The sequence below is a fragment of the Octopus bimaculoides genome, chromosome 2 (genome assembly GCF_046866305.1).
Source record: "Octopus bimaculoides isolate indiv1 chromosome 2, ASM4686630v1, whole genome shotgun sequence".
In the NCBI taxonomy this organism is placed as follows: Eukaryota; Metazoa; Mollusca; class Cephalopoda; order Octopoda; family Octopodidae; genus Octopus; species Octopus bimaculoides.
In genome coordinates, this window is record NC_142929.1 from 113988422 (window position 1) to 114012680 (window position 24259).

At 33.6% G+C, this 24259-nt stretch overlaps 1 protein-coding gene across 4 annotated transcripts in view; it reads right to left on the minus strand.

Moving 5' to 3' along the window:
• The window catches only part of LOC106867486 (innexin unc-9), a 956248-nt gene that overhangs the window by 897373 nt on the left and 34616 nt on the right, over positions 1–24259 (minus strand). Inside the window, exon 2 of one of the 4 annotated variants that reach the window (XR_016240719.1) lies at positions 19791–20087. The exons of the other annotated variants lie outside the window; for them this stretch is intronic. The gene's annotated coding sequence lies outside the window, so the exon portion shown is untranslated. Of the gene's footprint in view, positions 1–19790; positions 20088–24259 lie in introns of those variants that run through there. 4 annotated transcript variants of the gene reach the window in all.

The following is a 24259-nucleotide window of genomic DNA, read 5'->3' on the forward strand; positions in this document are numbered from 1 at the left end:
ACTTCACTGCCTAACTGAAAGGTAAAGTCGACTTTGATGGAATTTGAACTCAGGAGGTAACGTTTCTGCTTGCTCGCCGCCTGAAACAACCAACTAGATATTATTTATATGATACTGAGTTACACCATCTTCCTACCTATTTAGGAAAACAATGAATGAACAATCACTGGTGTTGCGGATAGCCACCCGGCTGAATAAATGTCACCACTCCATTGATTTATACACATACATAAATTTATTCACACGAATTACATGCATTGCACACATATCAGAATAATTAGGCAATAACAGTTTCTTATACGATTCAGAAAGAGAGAAGTTGGCAAGATTGCAGAGCAAACGTTTATAGTGAAAACGAGACGGTTCAAAACTTCACAGTGACTAGAGGTTTCAGATCTGGAAGCCTTCACACTAATGAACGTTGTGTATACGTAGTTGGACGGTTGACCTTCGATGGGTTTCGATTGTGTTTGATGTGTAGTGGGTGGCTTCATATTTTAAAAACAGGAGTTTCATTCTTATTTGTTTTTCTTTTTTTTTTATCTGATTGTTCATGCTTGTATTCGTGCCGGTGTACAAGTGCATGTTTGATTGGTAGATAGATACTTTTAGTCACATATATCTCTTACACTAGCAACTTTACTGTAGAAACCAATATGACTTCCCATTGAGGAGGATGTCAAACAAGGAGATTTCTCTTCAAAGCCCTGCACCGCATGCCTAGAAATGTTCATTAGAGACCTTGGATGGGAGGTGGTGTGAAAATCAAGAGCGAAGTACTTACACTCCTCCGATTTACAGATGGATTCGTAATCATCGGCACAGATCAGCTGCAAACCATTTCGAAAGAGCTCGACACCCGTAGCTCAGCAGTAAGACTTAACATCATCCGCACTCCCCACAAATAAAATTGAGTCCTATGACCTTCAAATGAAAAATATTATGCCAAAATTTTATATCTGGTAATTTTTCCATTAATGGCCAACTAAAATAGATACCATATTATAAAAAAAAAACAATCTCTTGTCCCAACTTATAACTACACGCACGAATAAATACACATATACATAACAAGCAAACCCGCTAAGCCTTCTAAAGTAGTCCATGTTATACACAAGCCAAGAATCTAAACCCACAACTATAAATACATCCATTTCTCAACTCTTCATTAGTTTGACTATTCCTGTTGTAAGATGAAATTAGTATTTAGTGTGAGGTGTCTATCTATTCAGTTTCTACTATGTGTGTTGTGTGTGTGTTCAGGGAGTAAAAAAAAAGAATAAACTAAAAAATATTATGTAACCATATAAACAATAGAAATAAAGCTCAATAGAAATACGGAACAGAGAAAAGGAAAAGATAAACAGAAAGAGGATTATGAATCCACCGATTGGTTGCCATTTAAATTTTTCTAAATTCAATATTAAATGTTATAAAATATTGAAGCACTCTACCAAAATCTTTGTCTTTTGAGTTGGAAATAAAATATTGTTCGGTATGCCACTCCTATTAGAAGCGGTAGTTAGATGAATATTATTTTATAGGTTTTTGGAACCATTTTGTTAGTTCTCCTCTGAGAATAGAGTTATGTGGTATGTCTATCACCTTTCTCATTCTGCTTTCACCAGCTGCATACGTTTCACAGTTCTTCATGGCATGAACGTACATGTGTGCTCATAAATACGTAGTATATATGAAAATAGAAATATATTTAGTACTGTAGAGTATATTTCCAATCATGAAGATGATAGTAGAAAACAATCATCAGAAACATCATTCTTCTTCACTTTTGCAAACATATATACATACTATAAAAATGAAGGAAAACAATAAAGAAATAGGCGCGGCAGCTGAAACCAGCTTTCGGAGGCTATGATTGATTGGAGACAGCAAATGCATATTTTCCGTTGGTAAAGATTAGTTTAGTTCTCGCTGTCATAAGCAGGGGAAGCGTATAAGGTTAGTGATAAAATGCTTGTGATCCTGACGATATGGAACGGTTTCCAACATAGCGATGAAATTTGGACTTGCAAAACTTACAATTTCTGCGTGACGTAAAACGTGTCTGATGTTTATTTCACTGACTGACTCACTGACTGACTCACTCACTCACTATAAAATCAGGTAGTAATTTTACCTTGTACTTATTCTTAGTGCAAGTTTTGAAGCGTGCAGTTAAATTTTAACAGTTATATTTTCAAAGCTATAGTAGAAATGTGAAAGAAGCATATTCGGCATATTTTGCTTTATGAGTTCAATAAACGCAATAACGCAGCGGAAAGTTCTAAGCGTAAGCCAGTGTCAACAGTGGTTTCAGAATTTCCGAGCCAGATACTACAGCCTAGACGACGAGCCTCGTCCTGGAAGACCTGTAGAGCTCGACAAGGACGTCCTGCAAACCCTCGTGGAGCAAAATCCCATCGTAACTGTTGAGGAACTAGCAGAGAAGCTTGGATTTGGTCATTCAACCATTCAGGGATACCTGCATGGCATCAGAAAAGTTAGCAAATTGGGTCAATGGGTTCCTCACAAACTTTCCGAGTCTAATTGCGCGCAGAGAGTGAATGTGTGCTCTTTTTCGCTGTTACGTCTCACGAATGAACCTTTTTTGGAACAAATAATGACTGGTGACGAGAAATGGGTTCTCTATAAAAATGTCAAGCGCCGAAGACGGTGGGTAAGGAAAAGAGAAGCACCGGCACCCCAGGCTAAAGAAGGTCATCACCCACGTAAGGCGTTGTTATCTGTTTGGTGGGATATGAAAAGTTTAGTCCACTTTCAACTTTTAAACCCAAACCAAACGATAAAAAAGGAGTGCTGCTGCAAGCAGCTAGAGCGTATTAAGTCAGCGCTAGAAGAAAAACGATGATCTTTGGTTTCAAGACAAAAGGTGTTTTCTATCAGAATAATGCCCGGCCACATACAACGAAGATGATATCCAAAGATAGGCGCAATTTGAATGGGAAGCGATGCCCTACTCACTATATTCGCCGGACATTGCGCAATCTTATTTTCATTTATTCCGCAGTCTTCAAAATCATTTGGATGGAAAAAATTTGAATTTTGTAGACGTGCTGAGAACAGTACTGGAGGAGTATTTTTCGTCACGGACAAGTGAATTTTGGAAGAGGGGCCTTGCAAGTCTACGAGATAGATGAAAGAGCATTGTAGAAAATGAAGGAGAGTATATTTTAGATTAAAAAAGAACTTTTAGTTTTAAAAAATAAAAGAAATATAAAAAACGCATTATTTATAGGATGATCCAATATATATATATATATATATATATATATATATATATATATATATATATATATATATATATATATATATGTATGTATGTATATATATATATATATATATATATATATATATATATATATATATATATATGTGTGTGTGTGTGTGTGTGTGTGTGTGTGTCTGTATTTATGGCAAGTTATATATAAAGAAAGTTAACATTAAACAGAAGGATTATTCAATACTTTCATTAGCGAACATATTTATTAACTGTTGCAAAGAGAAGGTTGACATTGGCTCTGAAGTTTGTGCTTACTCGTCTTCATCAGAGTTTATTTTGCTTTAGGTTCATATGTTTGGTAAGTTGCTTATTGGGGGAGGGGGCAGTGGATCTATGTGAATGATAATTAGGTGTGGTGCCAATAGATTGGGAAGTAGTTGTATAGGGTACGAAATAAAGGATGATAAGAGGTAAGTATGTGTTTGTACTATGTAATTTGAAAGATAGTTATGCCGAGTACATTTACTTTGGTTTGTGGATGAATTTTATTATTGCTGAGAATTCAGTCGATTACATATAAATATGCCAAATTTAAGCTACATTTCTTTGCATAAAAGGTTGGTTTTGTTGTGTTTTACAAACACAAAAGAATATTTGTAGAGAAATCTGTTGGTCAAACAGAACACATTGGACTAACCGAGACTATATTTCTATAAAGGAAACTATATTTCCATAAAATATTGTTAGGTCATTTTAGTCTGTTTGTAGAATAGCAACGTATATTTATTCTATATTATTGTAGACAAATTCATACGCATAACTCCTTGGATTAACAACATATCATGTAGAACGCATAAAGATGATAAAGTTTTCTATACGTATAGCCATCCATAACGCGTTGTATATGTATAAGCAATATAGAAGTATATATCCATATTCACGCTTAGATTTACATATGATTTTGCATCCACATATACGCCTACATTCATACACACTCACATACACACACGCACGCACCGACTCACACACACATACATACAGACTCATATGTATACATATACGGGTTTTATATGCTGTTTGTAAACTAACATTTGATGCGTAGTTTGGATGTCGCTGTTGTTTTTGCTTTCAGGTATTAATACTGTTTTCTCCTCCAGTAGCCATTCAGACGTTTATTCTGAGGTATTTTTAATACTTTTGTCACTGATTTGACATTCGGCCAGAAAGTAGGGACATTGTCAATCTTAAGGACTTTCTGTTGAACTGGTGACGTGTTATAGCCAACCGTGTTAACTATTTTTTTAAACAGTTCTCTTGTCTGATACATTCTTCAATTTTATTGTACTAAGTGTCTTTGGTCATTGCTCTCCACGACAGTCCTACTAATATACAAGAATTTCTCTTTGTAGTGGTTAGCCCTTCAGTGTTATGTATTATTTTCTGTTTCTTGTCTTTAAGATTTTTTGTTATTTGATTCAGGTATTTTGCTCTTCTGGAGATAGCTCTCACGTTTTCAAAGCGTTGTATTATATATGTCACTGCTGCTATCATTTACGTAATTATACTACCACCGTGCATTGTTTTATTTATTGATATCATATATTTTTATTATTTGTGTGTAAGATGTTCCCTTTTATCATATTAAGCATATCTTCTGTTTCATTTCGTTAAGTAATGATAGATATTTATGTTCTTTTCAATCTTATTCGAAATATATTCTGATTTGATTTTGGGAGGTTTGAGTCTTTTAGTATCAAACATGATTACCTACGATATAACCATTGCTCCTGAATAGATTAAATCACTCATTCTCTTAATTTTCAAATATTCTGAATTGGATAACGGAATTTTATTCAGGGATGCCCTATGACTATTATTTCGTGTTGACCTTAAGCAGTACGTGTCACTTGTTCCTTGTGCATTGATATTAGAATTCTCTCTTTTTCATCTATTCTTTTAATTGTCTCTGCTATATTCCCCTCGATACTAACTCTGGTATATTTGTTCTATGTAATGCTTGGTTGAAGGAACTTTTTCTCGTTAGAAATTTGATGGATGTTTCCATTAGTACTGTATGAGCAAGATCATTATTTTTACGTTTTGGTCTCTATTTTCTATTAATTATTATAATTCCAGTTTCAGTAGTTCTACTTCTAACGATTGTTTTCACGAAGATATTGAGTGCATCTTTGCGTGTCTTAACCAATGCCAAGTTTTATATTCATTTTGCTTTCTAGCGACATCACTCTTAGGCAAAGTTTTGGCAGAGTTGATAGAGCATTGGCATGTAGGCCTCATGATATTTGCTCCGACTCTTTGCACTCTGAATTCAAATCACGCTGAGGTCAAGTTTGCTGTTCATGATTTTGGAATCGATACAAAAAAAAAAAAACAATCCAGAGTGGTCGAGTTTTCTCTGATACATTTTGGAATATCCTCTCGATTTTGTCTTTAACATTTCGTTTTAACATTTCTTTTGTTTCTAAATCTTTACTCTCAGGGTAGTTAGTTTCTAGTTTGCGCGTTCTTCTATTATATATGAAGCAAATATGTTTACTTAATATTCCTTTATCACACTAATCAACCACTCATTGGTTGTTGCTTCTAAGTGTATAGCTTGTCTCATTGTTATCACTCTGTAGTATTCTTCTATCTGCATAAAACCACATGTACCATGTATGGGAGATTGGTATACTCTATCCGCATTTGTCTTGAAGTGCCTGCTTTGCAACACTTAATTGCTTTGTATGTGTTAAGGTGATGATTTTCTCTCTGGCTCTTCAGTTTACCTAAACAGCAGTGCATTTTATTAAAGTGGTAGTTTATAACTAAAGTGGAGAGTATATTTGCTCGTATTAAAATATTTCTAGCACTTTCTTCAGTTTTTAATATTAGTCCGACACTTTTTTGAGTATACTTAATTTTCTCTTTCGTTTATGGGTGCTGTTTCAATTGTTTCATCTAATACTGATTATATTTTTGAATGGATTTAATCTACATCTATTTAAGTGTAACTTAATACTATTACTTTTAGTTAGTTAGTTTTTCTCTTCATATAGTAGTTAATCCCACTCATTTTTATATCCAAACTGAGATTATAAATAATTCTTACTAGGTTTCTCAACTGGAAATTATCGCTGATGCCTAGTCTCATATCCGCTGAATACGGGAGATATTTTCGCGTAATAGATATTGTCTATACTGTATCATAATAATAATAATAATAATAATAATAATAATCATAATAATAATAATAATAATGATAATAATAATAATAATAATAATAATAATAATAATAATAATAATAATAATAATAATGATAATAACGATAATTTATGCAGTTGTTTCCATGTTATCAGTAAATGAATGCATAGAAAATAAAGTAATTATTGTCACCTTGGTTAGTCTCAAATATAAACAAGAATAAAAAGACTGAAACAAGTAAAAGAGATACATAGCAAAAAATATTTTCGATAGGAGTACACTTTTCAAAATTCTGAAAAACACACACACACACACACATACACACACACACAAACACACACACACAAACACATACACACACACGCACACAGATCTTTTATGCAATTAGTTATGTCTATATAAATGATACATTCAACTATTATGCAGTTAATAGTTGATGTATCTACAGACCATTACTTACTCCATCAAATATTTTCACACATTACCTTGCCACACAATAACTTTAAAATGTATTCTTAATTCTTATTATATCTCCTTCATCTTTGCAGTTTTGCTTTAACGATTATTGAGTTAATTCCATTTTTCTAAAAGGGAAAGCGGCGATGATATATCACTATATGTTAAAAGTTAACAAAAAACAATTTACTAACATCTATAGTTATAAAACTGTGGTCAATACAGTAGTTAGTAGAACAATAATAAAAATTCTTAGGAACGAAATCAATCAAAGCAATCAAAACATCAATGGTTATTGATATTCAATTTGTGATCCAACATGTTTAAAGTAGGATGTTATCACAGATTGTACCTATAGCAGACTATTGATTTCTGCAAAGCACTTTCTTTTCTCTCAATAAATTCTTTAAAATCTATGAAATGTTTAAATTTTCGGATGCTATTACACCGTAATCAATTTATAAATTTAGGATCGTTCTCAGATATGTTTGTTTCTGTATACTCCCACGATATGTTCGTACCATATATATATATGTATGTGTGTGTGTGTGTGTGTGTGTGTGTGTGTGTGTGTGTGTGTGTGTGTATGTGTTCGCGCATGTGTCCTTTTATTCTTTTATTCTTTTATTCTTTTACATGTTTCAGTCATATGACTACAGTAATGTTGGAACACCGCCTTAAAAGGGGTTTTTAGACGAAGAAATCGATCCCCTGACTTATTCTTTGTAAACGTAGTACTTATTCTATCGGTCTCTTTTTCCAAACCGCTAAGTTACGGGGACTTAAACACATCAACATCGGTTGTCAAACGATGGTGGGGGACAAACACAGACACAAAGACAAACAGAGACACACGCACAAACATAAACACAGACACGCACACATTATATATATATATATATATATATATATATATATATATATATATATGTATACATACATACATAAATATAAGATCCAGGGATCGAGAAGTAGGAAAAAAATTAACTTCAAGCAATCTGCAGTAAATTTAGAAAACCACCTTCAGGGACCATAGTGGTTTATTGAAACGGAAGGTTGTGGAATTTTTGATATCAAAGAACGTTAACCTGAAAAAAAGTTCGTTTTATATTCCACGGTAGGCGACCAGAGTTGCCAGGTGTGCGAATAAGAATGCAAGAATTACAGAATCGAGTAGGTAAGATCTGGGCTACATATGTTTCATAGCGGGCAGAACTTTAGCAGTGGTAAAAATCATAGCGAGGTGTATTCCACCGGCTACTCTTCAGGCCAAGGATATCTTGATTAAGTTAAAGATTACTTTGGCACAAGGATGTAAACACACAGACACACGCGTACACACACAAGCACACACAAAAACATATACACATACATATTACAGGCTTCTATCAGTTTCCGTTAACCAAATCCACGCACAATAGTTTGGTAGGCCCGATACGTTGAACCCGAGACTATGCGGTTGTGAAATAAGCTTCTTACTATGCAGCCACGCCATATATATATATATATATATATATATATATATATACATACATACATACATACATACATACATACATACATACACATATATGTGTGTGTGTATGTATTTATCTTTGTATCTGTGTTATTTGTTCCCCATCACCGCTTGACAACCGTTGGTGGTGTGTTTACGTCCATTTAGCGGTTCTGCAAATGACACCGATACAATAAGTACTGGGGTCGATTCATTCGGCCGGAAATAAAAATTCTTGAAGGTGGTGCCTCCGCATGGCTGTAGTCTGATGACTGACACAAGTAAGAGATGAAACGGAAAAGATATGTGTGTATGTGTATGCATATATATATATATATATATATATATATATATATATATATATATACTTTATTAAAAAGCAGCAAAAATATCACAAAAAAACTGTTACTCAGAGTTTTACGTTCCCGTGAAATATATTATAGAGGAAGTGATGATTAATAGCGACTGAAGTACGCTGAAAATCAGAAAGTAATCTTGATCTTCAACTTAATGTGGAGGTTGTGTGAGAACACGGAATACTGTATAATTTACCCTGAGAGGATTTCTCATATGGGATCGTGGTGCATAAAAACTATTAATTATATTTTAATAATGCCATTAACTATTTGCGACACCAGTACGTGAACAGAAACTAATATCCTATATATTGTTGACGAGAGAATCGGCTGTTATGACATGACCAGATATCTGCCTCTGAGGAGCTCAAAACAAAGCGACCTCACGTGAACTGATCGCTCTGGCACCTGTAGCAGACAGTTCTCCCCTGTCAACGATATAAATAACTGTGCATTTATGTACCACGAGCCCATAGAAGAGGTTCTCTCAAGGTAAATAACATAGTACTCTGTGTTGTAATACAACTTCTAGGTTAGGTTGTAGATAAAGTTTAGCTTCTGAAACTTTTATTTCTTGCTTCTGAAAGGCATTTGTTTTCCTTACGTTTTGGCAATTAAATTAGTTTCGTAACCATAACATATGCAGAAATTATTAAAATACTTAAGTTATTTCAGTAATCTAAAATATTCATATATTCCACCTGTCGAACTTATTGAGAATGAACGATTAAACTAACAGCGTAGCGCTATTATATTATGAAGAATAAGAAAGTCATATTATTGCAAGCCATTAATTAGCATATATTTAATTCTCTTTCTTCATGTTCCTTGTCAAAAATAGTTGGATGTCTTAGTACACTTGGACTTGCTTTGATTCAACAGTTATGTTTCCACATATCAGAATTAATCTTAGATCTAAAAAAGAAAAAGAACAACAACCTAAGACATATGACACTCTGCATCTTCATTGTAATTGTGTGAAACTATTGAACATATAATTCATTAGCGTATTTTGTTCAACTTTATCAGATCACACTTGTGTATTTCAGTTTTAGCACTGACAGATGCGAAGTGTTAAATGACCACCAAATTACATTTCCGATTCAAGTGAACATCACATTATTTATATGTGTAAAGCTATACAACCCAAAGCTTAGGATGCTGGTTTCAAGGTCATGATGTCATAGTTTCGGTTTCTGGAATAGAAGACGCAATATGTCCTTGAATAATGTATTTCACGTCACATTGCTTCAGTCTACTCGGCTGAAAATGAGGACCAGTCAAGTACAATTGCTACGCATTATCTCCACAGCTGTCACATTTTCGATATTTCGTTGATAAAGGATGAGGAGAACCGAAAAGACGTCTATGTCTGATTGAAACTACAAAAACATCTAAAACAATTAGTGATCGAATGATGCATGCTACCAGGCCATACTCTCTTGCAAATGACAACTATGACTGATATACATAGAAGTAGTGTGACATGGTCGGATTAGATTTACTACAGTGCTTAGTTTTGTCCATCTACCTTCGGATACAAATACTGTTGTAGATGAGTGACTAAATATATCCTCTTCAGTCCTAACATTTTATAGGTTATTGATGACATTTCAACGCATATCTTATATAGACACGGCAAAACACATGAAAAGGAATAGAATATTCTGTTAAGGATGGCTGCTATTCTAAAACTTCGCATGTTTCTTAACATTTTATGATAGTTTCTCTGAAGTAACTGCCTGCCTTGTCAGATGGCAGTTAATTTCAGTGCTTAAAAGCGTCCCGCATCTGCACTAGAAACTCTCATCTACACATTTTCATTTACTTACTAATGCAAAATATCATTGATATGAATAATATGGCATCACTGAAGAACAGATATTTGAAATCGCATTGATGACTGTAGAATTATATAATTTTGCCTGATTATATCTGAAAACTGGATTGACCCTCCGCTGAAATCTGCATTACATGTGAAAGCCTGCACAAAACATGGTACTGCATCGGAGTTGAGGCTCCAGTTCATAAGCTCAGAATTATTGGGTTACCTTTTAGTCACTATTGTTCCGAGGTTCCTTTGTTCAAAGTTGTAGTACGAGACAAATGCACCATTAATGGAGTAAACAGCAGAAGATGGTACTGTGACAATGATTTACAGGACTTGGTAGACGGTTGGCCACCTAGACATGTGTCGTACTGGACGTCTGATGTATGAACAAACCCAAATACAAAGGGCCTACTTACTCTAAGGATTAAACAGAGTAAGTTCGGAAGATCAAGAATGTAGGATAGCAAGCTTCAAATAAACTATCATCGGGAAACTGATGCTTCAACTTTTCCGAGAAAAATCAAGCATCTTCAAATATTCGCATGGAGGACCATGCGCACCGATGCCAGTAGACATGGAACATAAAGAAAGAGAGAAAAGAAAGTGATTGTAGGTGAAAGAGTACGCCTTATTGAAACTGTAATGAATGTATAAACTAAGAGGTGAACGTCGTACATGTAGTCCACAAGGTAGCCTCAACACAGTGAACCTACTTTAAAATTGCTACCTAATATACCTTAACTAACATTGTTTGTCTTGAAACATAATCTTATTTCAATGACACGTAGGATTACGTAATACTAAATATATTCCGCCTGCAAAAAATGCGATGCTCACGTTAGAAAAGCGTCGGATGAAAAAATCTAATTAATGAATGGTAATTAAAACCAACACAGAAAACACATATTTCTATGTGTGTCAGTGTGTGTGTGTGTGTGTGTGTGTGTGTGTGTGTGTGTGTGTGTGTGTGTGAGAGAGAGAGAGGGAGGGAGAGAGAAAGTCAGATAGGTAGATAAATAGATAGATAAATAAATACAATAAATGAGTGAAGGTGTGTAGCGTTTTTGTTAATAGTGTTCGACTCATTATCATAAGGTCATAGGTTCAATTCCTGAATCTAGTGGAACGCTACGTCCAGGAGCAAAGCACTTCATTTCACATTGATCTAAGCTGTGTGTGTAATGAGGTGTTATACATAATTGATGCTCATCCATCAATCCTTCCATCCATTCATCCAACCATCCATCCATTCATCTATCCATGTGTGTTTGTATATATTTAAAGGGAAATTTATGACAGTTACTTCACAGTTCCTGTTAAATAGCCATTATCAGACTGCATCATGGCACATAGACGAAACTTCGAAGTAATTCTCAGCGTTTTCCTTGTCAAAAATATAACAAATACTCTGTTATCTACCAGTTTAATGTTTTACCGTTATGCAAATATATCAATAATTATTGAACATTTTCACCACACCATTGATCTTACTGGAATGCAAATTTCTTAGTCTGTCTGTAAATTCTTAGAGCAATAACTGACCAAATTAGATTTAATATTAACCGCTATGTCTCTTCAAATTTCATTGAATGAAGTTATTAATTTATTTTGAAAGTTACAAATTTAGAACGTATGTAGCTACCTCAAAATAATACAATCAAATAAATTACTTCAAGATACTCGTATCTTTGTAAACGAGCCAAAAGTATTTTAGAAAATAAATTTGATTTTCTACCTGGAAATTGTTATTGCCTTGAATTTTACCCGATATCAAAGAAGTATTTAAGTTATACCTTTATGTATGTATCCGTGCGTATGCTTGTGGATCTGAGTGTCAATGTGTGTGTTTGTATGCGTGTGTTTTGGAAAAATCTAAATTCAGTCATATAAAACAATTATGTTTAGAAAAAATTTGTTTACAAGTGCACGTAGTCCTTCGGTTGGGACGATACGATTATATTACTTTCATTACAATCTCATAGTCTTAGACATCATTATATGAGTTCATATATTGGACCACACAGGATCAGTTAGTTAGTATACTAACCTCCATTTAGCAGGTCTTTCGTGTTTCTACTGAGTTTCTTTACTAGTACAAAGTGGGGCAAATTTTTCAAATAAAATGCAGATTTGTTTAAAGCACGCTAACTAAATCAATCGCTACATGACCTACGATGGAAGGCATATCAGTCGTGATCTTCTGCATTTTCCAGGGTCTTTTCATATAAGTGAAAGATATTTGGGCGCCTGTTCCCCAAGATAATCTACAGTGTAGGAGGATCCATCGTTGGTCACAGGAAAGACAAGCTGGGTAAGGATATATATATATATATATATATATATATATATATATTTAAGAATTACCGAAAATTTCAAGGAGTTCCTGCCTTAAAAACAGGAACTAAACCACAGTTATTTTGTGTTCTTTGCTACATTGGTTTCTATTAACCCATTTATTCTATCAGAAGAATTTTTATTCATTAAGATAGAAGAGATACACATAATTATATGTATATATATATATATATATATATATATATATATATATATATATATATATATATATATATATATATATATATATATATCAGAAAACTAGAAGTTTAAAATGTACTGCGTACAGATGAAATATTTAGATAATTAACTGCTTTGACAGTTTACACTGATTTTCAGAAATTTGAAATTTATGAGAGTATAGTCACTTGTGACTATACTCTTACAAATTTACAAACCCACGATTATGAATGAAACACCCTAACTACAAAGTTACGCGCTTCCACACACACATAAACACACACAAATATACCTACCTACATGCATACATGCATATATACATATACGTACATGCATATATTTACATTCTCTTCACCTAACTTGAAAACTGCACGTCGGAATATCCGCTTAGCTGGGTTGCGTTGCCTTCACATACGACAGGAATATTAAGTAGAATCACCCTACACGGAGTCTTGATATTCAATATTCAAATTTTATTGTTGGGTTGTGTGGATTATATCGAACTGGCAAGGTGCCACAATTTAAGTACCTAATTTTAATTATATTTATTTGATACACACACACACACACACACACACACACACACACACACACACACACACATATATATATATATATATATATATTTAAAATGTGATAGTTTTGGTGAAGCAATGTGACGTATGAGATGGAAGGAATTTCTTGGGAAAGCCGCATGTGAAGATGTGTATGCTTCATAAGACCATCCCCAGAGAAGGACTTAACATACAGTTGGTACACAGCGGTCCATCCCTGAAGAAAGTTCTGTCGAAGAAGAATTCCACATAAACCACCCTTGGGTGCACACTCACCAAGTATGCCATCAACGACGTCAAAGCATGCTCGAGGGCTTATGTATAATACGAAGCAGTGTGCAATAAATGTGGAGCATCCTAAACAACGAAAAATATCACGTAAACATTCACTTCGAACAATAAGATGTCTTAAACTAACGCCAGTGTGCTGCTAAATTAAATATAAAAAGTTCTTCAAATAAGAATAGACTAGATCATGCTCGTTTAACATTTCCATGCTTATGGTAAAATTTGAACGTAGCCTTAGACGTTTTGGTATCTGTAGGAATCTATGAACTTATCCCTGTATGACAATAGTTTTCTTTTATTTTTAATAGGTTAACTGGATTGCAAATATGAGGCAGAGCTGTCTTTGCACTGGATGCTGTTTAGTTTTGGGGAAAGCAGCCATCAACATTTCGTTATTTTTTACCGTATCGAACTGATATCTAGAACACATAAGATGTGTAAGAAAAATCAATATAATCAATATTTTACAATTCCAACCTTATCGATGAATGTGAAAAGAATATCTTTTCCTCCTTAGAAAGGTAGCATATTTGCCTTTCATTGATATAAATCCGACTTGTCTGTCGCCTGAATCCTTTCCTTTCAGATGTAAAACACGTACGCACACGCACACACACACACACACACACACACACACACACACACACACACACACACACACACACACACACATACACACACACACACACACACACACACACACACTCATACGGGTACACATATTCACGCATATCTTGTTGATTAGGTTCATTTCTTCTCTATTTTGTTATTGCTTTCCTTTATTTAGCTCTTCTTAACTTTCACTGACTGAAAGGAACGCTGCACATCCATGCATTTTAGAGTTATAGATATAATCATACGGATCGTACACACTCATGCACGTACATATATATATATATATATATATATATATATATATATATACGTACTTGCAATTATATACGTATATGTGTGTATATATATGTGTATATAAATATATATATGTATGAATACTAATATATTGTGTGTGTGTGTGTGTGTGCGTGTGTGTGTGTATGTATATATATCACCTCGTACGCGGAACTATCGAGAGATCTAAACCTACATATGAGAGGTCTCTCTTTCCGCGCATCCACATTAAATGAATATTGAAAAGCAAACTTGTTTGTTGCCAGCCAGTGAAGCATATCTCCTTCCACGGACGAACGATCAGATATGTGACAATGAGTAAAGATAACTGATTTAAGCGGTTAATTATAACAGGTGAATACACAAGGGATATAATATCCGCGAATAAGCACACACATACAGTTATACAGATGCATTCATATTTGCATACCTTATCAGACACCAGCGCTTACATGAAAAAATAAACGTATACACACCTAGGTGTAGACTTTCTGCTGCTGATATGGTCATATAGACTAACATATATAACTACAATCTCACATATGCACAAATTCACATACAACAGAATCCTACATACAATCGAGCAATTGTACACTTGTAAGAGAAACACCAACCGATATGCATATCCTCATACTCTTTCATATAAATCAAGCAAATATATATATATATATATATATATATATATATATATATATATATGTGTGTGTGTGTGTGTATATATATATATATCTATATATATATATATTTCAGGATGGTCATTCTTTCTCATCAAATAATCACACGCACTATATATTCGTTCTTCATTGTTTATTTTTATTTATCTTCTATCTATTTATTTATTTATCTTTATGTATCTTATGTCTATTGCCAGGAAATATTTCGTCATACATCTGTGGCCGCTTCAGTGTCTCTTTCCCTTCTGAATAGACTAAGCGGAGCAGGAGGTTACACGTAAATAGAAAGGGTCGCTGAAGAGATCACATATGTATGAGGAAAGACTTCCAGGCAATGGATAAAAGATGAAATAAGAACAATAATAAACGTTTGAAGAACGAATATATAGTGCGTGGGTTTATTTTGTAATAGTGGTGGTGGGGGATGAAAATCATGAAATATAATAATATGTTTCAACGCACAGTTTCACATCAGGAAACTTGCAACACAAATTCATAAACGTATACACACGCGCGTACATGCACACACACACACACACACACACACACACACACACACACACACACATGCACACACACACTCACGCACACACATACACGCACACACTTGCACACACACATGTGTATATATGTATGTATTATTTATAAAATGACACAGGTATGAAAACTTACATGCAAGAATTCCAGTTTCTGTGTGAAATATTCAATGATCGATGCATGCTATGAACTTCTGCAAGTTTAGTGCACATTAGCAACGTAATTAAAACACAATTATAGTGTTAATGTGCATAACCTGATCTTTCAAACATGCATCATTTAATAAATTCAGTCCTATATTCCCAAAGATATTGAGGTCTACAACTTTTGTAATCATACGTGGTTTATCTATCTATCTATCTATCTATCTATCTATCTATCTTTAAGACGGTGCTCCAGTATGGCCGCAGTCAAATGACTGAAACAAGTAAAAGAATATATATATATATATATATATATATATATATATATATATATATATATATATATATATATATATATATATATATATGTATATATATATATATATATATATGCATATGTCTGTGCATGTGTTCATGGTAAGGTCGTTGACGATTCAATCATCATCCAAATAAGGTTCGCCTGATCGCTATCGTCCTCAGAAAAAGATAATCCGGTGAAGTTATCGGATACTCCAACATATCTGTCTATTTTTAGCTTAATGGTATTTGTCTATATCTTGTTCCAAATACAATGATGTTCTACGTCTGAAACACAGTCTTATTACCCTATACAGTTGTGTCCACATCCTGAACAAGTTTTGATGTAGGAAAATTTCTTCGATGCACAGGGAAACCTGATCATAATTTCAATCTATGTCCGTGTTTAAAATGGAAATAGGAACCTTCCAAAATTAGATCGCCCTCATTCTTAAATTTTGGTTCCGTTTTGGGGGTATAATTTCGCACCTCTTTAGTGACTTTAAATCTTTTTAATCTTTTACCTTTGATGAACTTTAGTCTGCGAAGAATTTTATTCATATTAGGGTCCAAAGTGAGCATAGGTAAATTTCGAATAACGGTGTTATATGTCTCATTGTTTCTAGGATTTATGGTTGAAATATAGTATTTTTACATCGGGTGTATAATATCGTTTTATTTCTATTAGTATCTGGATATCAATTTTCTTTGCACGTTTTATCCCATCATCTTATTGGTGAAGGTGGATAATATCACTAAACTAGAGTGGTTTTTAAGTTGAGGAAGTCGTAGGTATCAGATACTTTTTTCAGACACTAGCAGTGATACCCGGCGTTGCTCGGGATTATTACAGTTATGTTGAAACAGGTTGTACGGGAAAGTGCAGCATTGCCGACCAAACATTTGTGGAGTAAATAATGGGCTAATTAGACGAAGCGACACGTCATACGTCCGTTTGGAGTAATCCAGGCCCTAACTTGTCATGGAAAATTGGGGGTGGGAGTATGTGCATGCCTTTGCTGATTTTGAGAAAGTCGCATCTCGCTTCTGTCTTGAGACACCATTTGACGTGCTGCACCATGCATTTGCTGATGTTGGGCAAGTCCCATCTGCCTTCTCTCTTGAGACTCCACTCGACGTGCTGCATCATGCTTTTGCTGTTCTTGAGAAAGTCTCATCTCGCTTCTATCTTAAGACATTTCATGAGCTCTTGCATGCGTTTGCTGATATTGGGAATGTCTCATTCCCTTCTGTCTTGACACTCCATCTGACGTGCTGCAACATGCATTTGCTGATCTTGGGAAAAATCTCATCTCCCTTCTGTATTGAGACTCCATCTGACGTGCTGCAGCATGCATATGCTGATTTTGGGATCTCCTCCCTTCTCTATTGAAACTCCATTAATTTAAAGGTAAATATGTAATTGTAAATACCTTGCAGCCTTGGATCTGCCACCTAATTGTTTTTTGCCAAGAGTTTCACCTCCAGCTGTTCGTTAAGTCAATCAACACATATACACTGACACACCATTCCGTTGTCATGGCGGTAAAGACGGAAAGTTGCCGATGCGTAATGTTGTTTACATTAGGATATACATTCTTCATTTATTTATCACAGTAGAATTAGAAGTGAAAGAATGAAAGTCTAATATTATTATAGGCTTAGAATGAACAGTGAAAGAATAAAGGATGAAACAATATTATATGACATTACAATACAGATCTTATTCTTTCACTTTTGACACGTAATACCAAACCAGTGCCAATGTTATATTTTTTTAATCGAAATGAAAAAAATTATACGTTGACACTCATGGAATTTGATATTATTACCTTGTAAAATTTGATTTGATTTGGTCGAGTCGTTTGAGAATGCATGGGGAACAGACTGATAGACAGAGGAAGAATTATATATATATATATATATATATATATATATATATATATATATATATATATATACATATATATACAGATATATATATATATATATATATATATATATATATATATATATATATATATATATATATATATATATATAGAGAGAGAGAGAGAGAGAGAGAGAGAGAGAGAGAGAGAGAGACAAGGAAGTCAATTTCAGCGTATAAATCTCTAGAAGAAAATGGCTTGAGTAAAAAAAAACTTGAGCCGCTTTAGGATAGCTTTTTCTAACGCCTGAACGGTCAGTGGCGTGGTTGGAATCTCATTGGTTAGTAATAAAGACTTATAGCCCATACCGGTCTTACGTACGCATGTACGACTGTACGCACAACGTTTTTCGATAAAGGGAGAATGTGAATAGTATATTTAAGTAGAGAGAGTGCAAAAAATTAAAAATAAGTGAAGTAATGTTGTAGGGAGAACGTATAGGTACCGTAAAAACAAAGATATCTACGCATGACAAAATTAAAATACACTGAAGTCAGTTTTTAAGCAGATGTGGCAAAACTGTATTTAAACACACAGGGTGAGCAAAAATTAAAAATAACTAAATTATTTTTCATTGAGAACGTACAAAAACCGTAACAACTGAGATTTTTACGCACGACTAATTGAAATATACGGAACTCAATTTGTTGACAAAAGTTAATAAAGTGTGCGAGTTGGAGTTAGTGAGAAAGAGGGGGGAGTGAAAGAGAGATAAAAAAAGAAACAGATACAGAGAATGTGAGTGCGTGAAATAAACAAAGACAGACTAAAATACAGGAACTATTACGGAAGGTGAGAGAGAATATGTGTCAGCAAGATAAACAGAGAATTAGAAAAAGAGAGTGAAGAGAGAAATGAATAGAGACAGAAAAGGGAGAGAATAGTTTGAAAAGTGCAGAAATTTTTAGAAAAAACCGATGTGAAACACCATTTTCCCCGGTTTCTCGCTTTACGCAGGAGCTCTAGGTAAAATCTCATAGTGCATGACCATTCTTGACACATACGTAAAGTTTGGTGAAAATCGGTTCAAAACTGTAGAAATGTATACGTACTACACACACACATCCTTTGTTTTATACACACACACACACACACACACATATATATATATATATATAGATAGATAGATAGAGAGAGAGAGAGAGAGAGAGAGGGAGAGAGAGAGAGAGAGAGAGAGAGAGAGAGAGCGATTATTCTGCAATTTCTTTTCGCTAAATTTAGCAGAATATTTATTGTAATGTGTTACAAAATAACCTTCCTCCTACTAACGTGGAATGAAAGTTTATGATATGAAATTATCACTAAATAATTATCCATGATTTGCTTAAGCGAAACCGGTCGAGTATGTAAATATTTCATTTCATAAATATATATATATATATACCTTTTACCCAGCATAAAATTTCTTTGCATTTTACTTTTTACATTTTTATTATATAAAGAATAGAATATATGTGTGCATTTTCTTTCATGTAGTTATGTATAAAAACAGTTGAATATTAAGTTGGACGACCGATCAATACTTTTTAGCAAAGTATCATATTTATTAATTTTTAAAAAATAGTTGACAATGACTTTGAAGTTGTAGCCTAAATGATGTCATTAGACTTGTATGGTGACTGTTAGTATACCGAAACTTTGAAGTCACTGTCAGCTTTTCCTGTGTAGAGTTTCATATCTATACAAAGAGAAAGGAGGAATAGACAGACAGAGAGATAGATAGATACTGACATTTGCATAGACTTATTGATATGACATATAACAGAAGACTGTATCCTACTTGAATACATTAGCAAATAGAATCATTCATTTCTATACATTGTCGTAGGAAGATAGCAACACGTTTGATTTCAGAATTTCTAATTTTTCTCTTTTGTCATGTCAAAATACACATAATCGCGCCTACGCAAGCACGAGTATAGCCCCAAACCAATATTTCTTTATAGTCTGTTCATTACATATAGATTCTGAAGTACATACTCACTCTTTTCTCTTTCTCTCTTTTTGTGTTTTAATATTATCCATGATCATGACCACGCGTTTACAAATTTAAAGAAAATTAAAATGGTCGAGTTTACCAGATCACGTGCATATGCATCGTGACAAAATTTGCACAGTTTTCTTTCGTCAGTCTATTCCATCTATTAAAACATCTCTTTTTACTTATAAGCTGACTCTGAGAGAGGTCTAATTATCAAATTAACAACTTTAGTCATGCTCAATTGATTATCTGCCGCTTACCTAAACGGTGTCGCCTGAACTTATTAAACATAGATCTTACACATCTGGTACAAAAAGTAAGAAACAAAAGCCAACGGTGCTCGCCGACATATTAGCAGGAATTCTAACTACTCATCTACGATCAAAGCACCCAAGATTTTGGAAGAAAATAACTATTGCAACAAAAATCTTTTTCATCCTATGTAACAGTAATTATTCAAAAATATTTTGGCTTCTAATAAAACGTGTATTGTATAGTTCTTTTGTTTGTAAACACCATTTCATTCATTCATACACAGGGGCGCATGCACCCGTACACACATACACACACACACACCCAAATGGATAGTTGTTTGGGTGTATGGATGAACTGCCATGGTTTCAACGACGAGTATTCAGTTGCTCGATTAATTGAATCACCTGCCCATTGAACGTGCGTGAAATTGGCTGAACATTCCACAGACACGTGTACCCTCAAAATAATGTTCAGGCAGAATAAGCGTTAATACTGTTTGATAATACTGTCCATTTGAATAACAGGTGAAACTGTGGGGCTTCTGTTTAGTTTCACTTACACGGTATGGATCACAAGGTATGCAATTGCTATCCTTAAAACGTGTATCAAGTCAACAGTAAATACTTATAAAAAAAAGTAATTATGCAAACAGTGCCAGATCTAAATTGAACCAAATAGCTTTGATTATATAGAAACGATCACTAAAGAATTTAGCATCAGACTCTAGCAACATAATTGCGTATTTAGAAAATTGCATTTAAAATTGGAAACACTACTAGCAACACATATCAGGTTTTTGAAAAATAGCAATATACACATGCTCAACTTCTTAGCGTAGTCTTTGTTCACTAGACAGGCTAGGAAATCTAGCAAATCTGGAAAGTAAAGTCTCACATAATTAATATCTTCATGCTCTCACAAGTGCGCTTACATCTATATGTATCATAACTGATAACAATAACATGAGATCTCACTTAGCACAAAATATTTTCTTTCCCATTCTCCTCTTTCCTCTACAAATATTTCACAACCAAACTAGTAATAACGCCAGTTTGACCCACATAAATAAAGCTATAATCATTCATTAAATAGATAATGTTTTCACCTACAATAGTTAATTCTCAAGAAAGTATGATTTGTAAGAAAATATAATTGTAGGTTTGAATTACTCTTTATATAAGTGCGTCGTGTGATTTAATATGTAGTTGGAATTCTTTGTTACTAATGTCAATCTTGGTCTTCAGAGTCAACAATTTTCAGATTTCTTTCTACTGAAATTGTAAAGTTCAGTCATTGAACACTGTAGGCAAGTTGTACTTGAAATTCTCTGATGCTGTGCCCGGAATATTTTCGGAATTAACAGAATTTGCCAGCCCTTAGTCTGCCATTTCTCAAGAACAACGATATACAAATATTAGCAAATCAGGATTTCCCGTTTCCCATATCAGAAGTGAAGTGCAGTGAGTAAGGTATGATAGAATAAATTCTGTTCCTACAGCAATGCCTACTAGTGCACACTTTTCTATTTATTGCAAAACTTCGTTCGTTCAGAGATGTTTTCTCACAATATATTTGGACTGTGTGTGTCCTTTGCTTTTTATTAAGCGTATTGAAAGAATAACGAAAGCAACCGTTTTACACAGTCATATCACAAACCAATTAAAATGTTATATATATATATGTATACACACACACACACACACACACACACACACACACACACACACACACACACACACACACATGCATATAGACTGCAGCTTCAGGTCAGCTCACGAATTAGGTGTATTTTGGAACAGCTCTTCGTTATATATTTCATGTTCTCATTAAAAGTATGAGATATTTAATGTATGTGGTTTTCAAAATATTCTATTTTCTTGAAACACGAATTTTGGACAAACCAAAACATTTCACTCTCCCTCGTGGTAATTGAATCTTTAGTTGTACAACCTTGTTTAGCTTAGATTATGTTTTCTGTATATGGTGAGGTTGTAGGAGATTCCTGAACGTAAAGTGGAGAAATGTTTGAGTAGGATGGAAACTTTGGGCGTTATATAAATGCCAATCTATGAGTTAAACTATGATTAATTTTCTGGCTCAGATGCGAAATGTATATTTATCGCGTTTAAAACCACAAATTTTCATATAGTACGAAGTATTCAACAGTGGGGCAATATATTCATAAAATATACATAAAATATGAACAGTCAGCGAAATTTGATTAATTGACAAAAAAAAAATTACTCTAGAAAATACATAGGAATACATCAAATAGAAATTTCGTATGATGAACACGTGGTGTATTCCCCTATCCCTATAGATAAATATTTCATATATTTTGTATGTGAATATTTTCACATACAAAATATATGGAAATATGCGTACAACAATTGAGTTGGCGTATGTATTACAAATTTCTGAGAACATATTTTCTCACCATTCAAATGGTTGTTGCTAATCGTATTTTCATGTGCTTTTGAATAAATTGAACAACTTTGCTTATATATTGTTTCGCATCTACTCTACTTTAATTGTTTGTATGAATGGTAACAGCTCATATACATATACATACATACATACATAAATACATACATATATATATATGTGCGTGTGTGTGTGTATATATATATATATAAATTTATGTATGTATATATATATAAGCAAAATAAGCAACAAGGATATCCAGAGGTAATGCAGTACGATCGTTTCATGCAACTCCATTTAATTGAACAATGTAATCATTACATCAATTTAAAATGCAGAGCAATCACATTTACTTTAATCACCTTACTTTGAAATTGCATGGACAATACCGTACTAAATTCTGGTGCCTAAACTTAAGTACAATATTCACCTGAATCTATTTTTTGCTTATATATATACATACATACATATATACATACATGCATACATACATACATATATATGTCACAATATATGGATTCAAGTATTCCGGTAGTATTCATAAAAATGGTCCTTAGTTTGCCATAGCATAAAAAAGTTAGAGTATATGGAAATATACATGTGAAAAGTATAAGAACATTAAGATAAAAATAATGGAAGCATATGATGAACTTTATTCAACAAATAAGCATCAAACTATCACGACAAATGTGTTTCAGTGATCCCAAAACATGTAAATAGCTCATATTACTGTATTTAATAAAAAATATGCTATTCACATCATGCCTGCATTAATTTGAATTACGAAACGTTCACTGAAGATAATGCAGAATTTGGGATACATCATCAGGTGAAAATGGTTAATTGTTAAATACATCACAATTTTAATATACCTTGTAAATTTTATGATATACGAACGTTGTGTTATATTAAAAAAAAAAACTACGTAAGATGATAATGACTGAACAACTATAAATATATATAAGGATTTTCTTATAAATTAATAGGGACTTGAATAATATAATTAAAAATCAATAATTGTAAAAACATTACTAGTATTTCGAAAATTTACAAATATAGATCAAAATTATAATATAAATGGTGTATTTAACAATATAGAAAGATACGTATACAAATACACATATTACATATATGTCAATGTGTTTTGTTGCTGACCATCCTTGCTGCCAGGGGTCCTTCAGCGACAACTC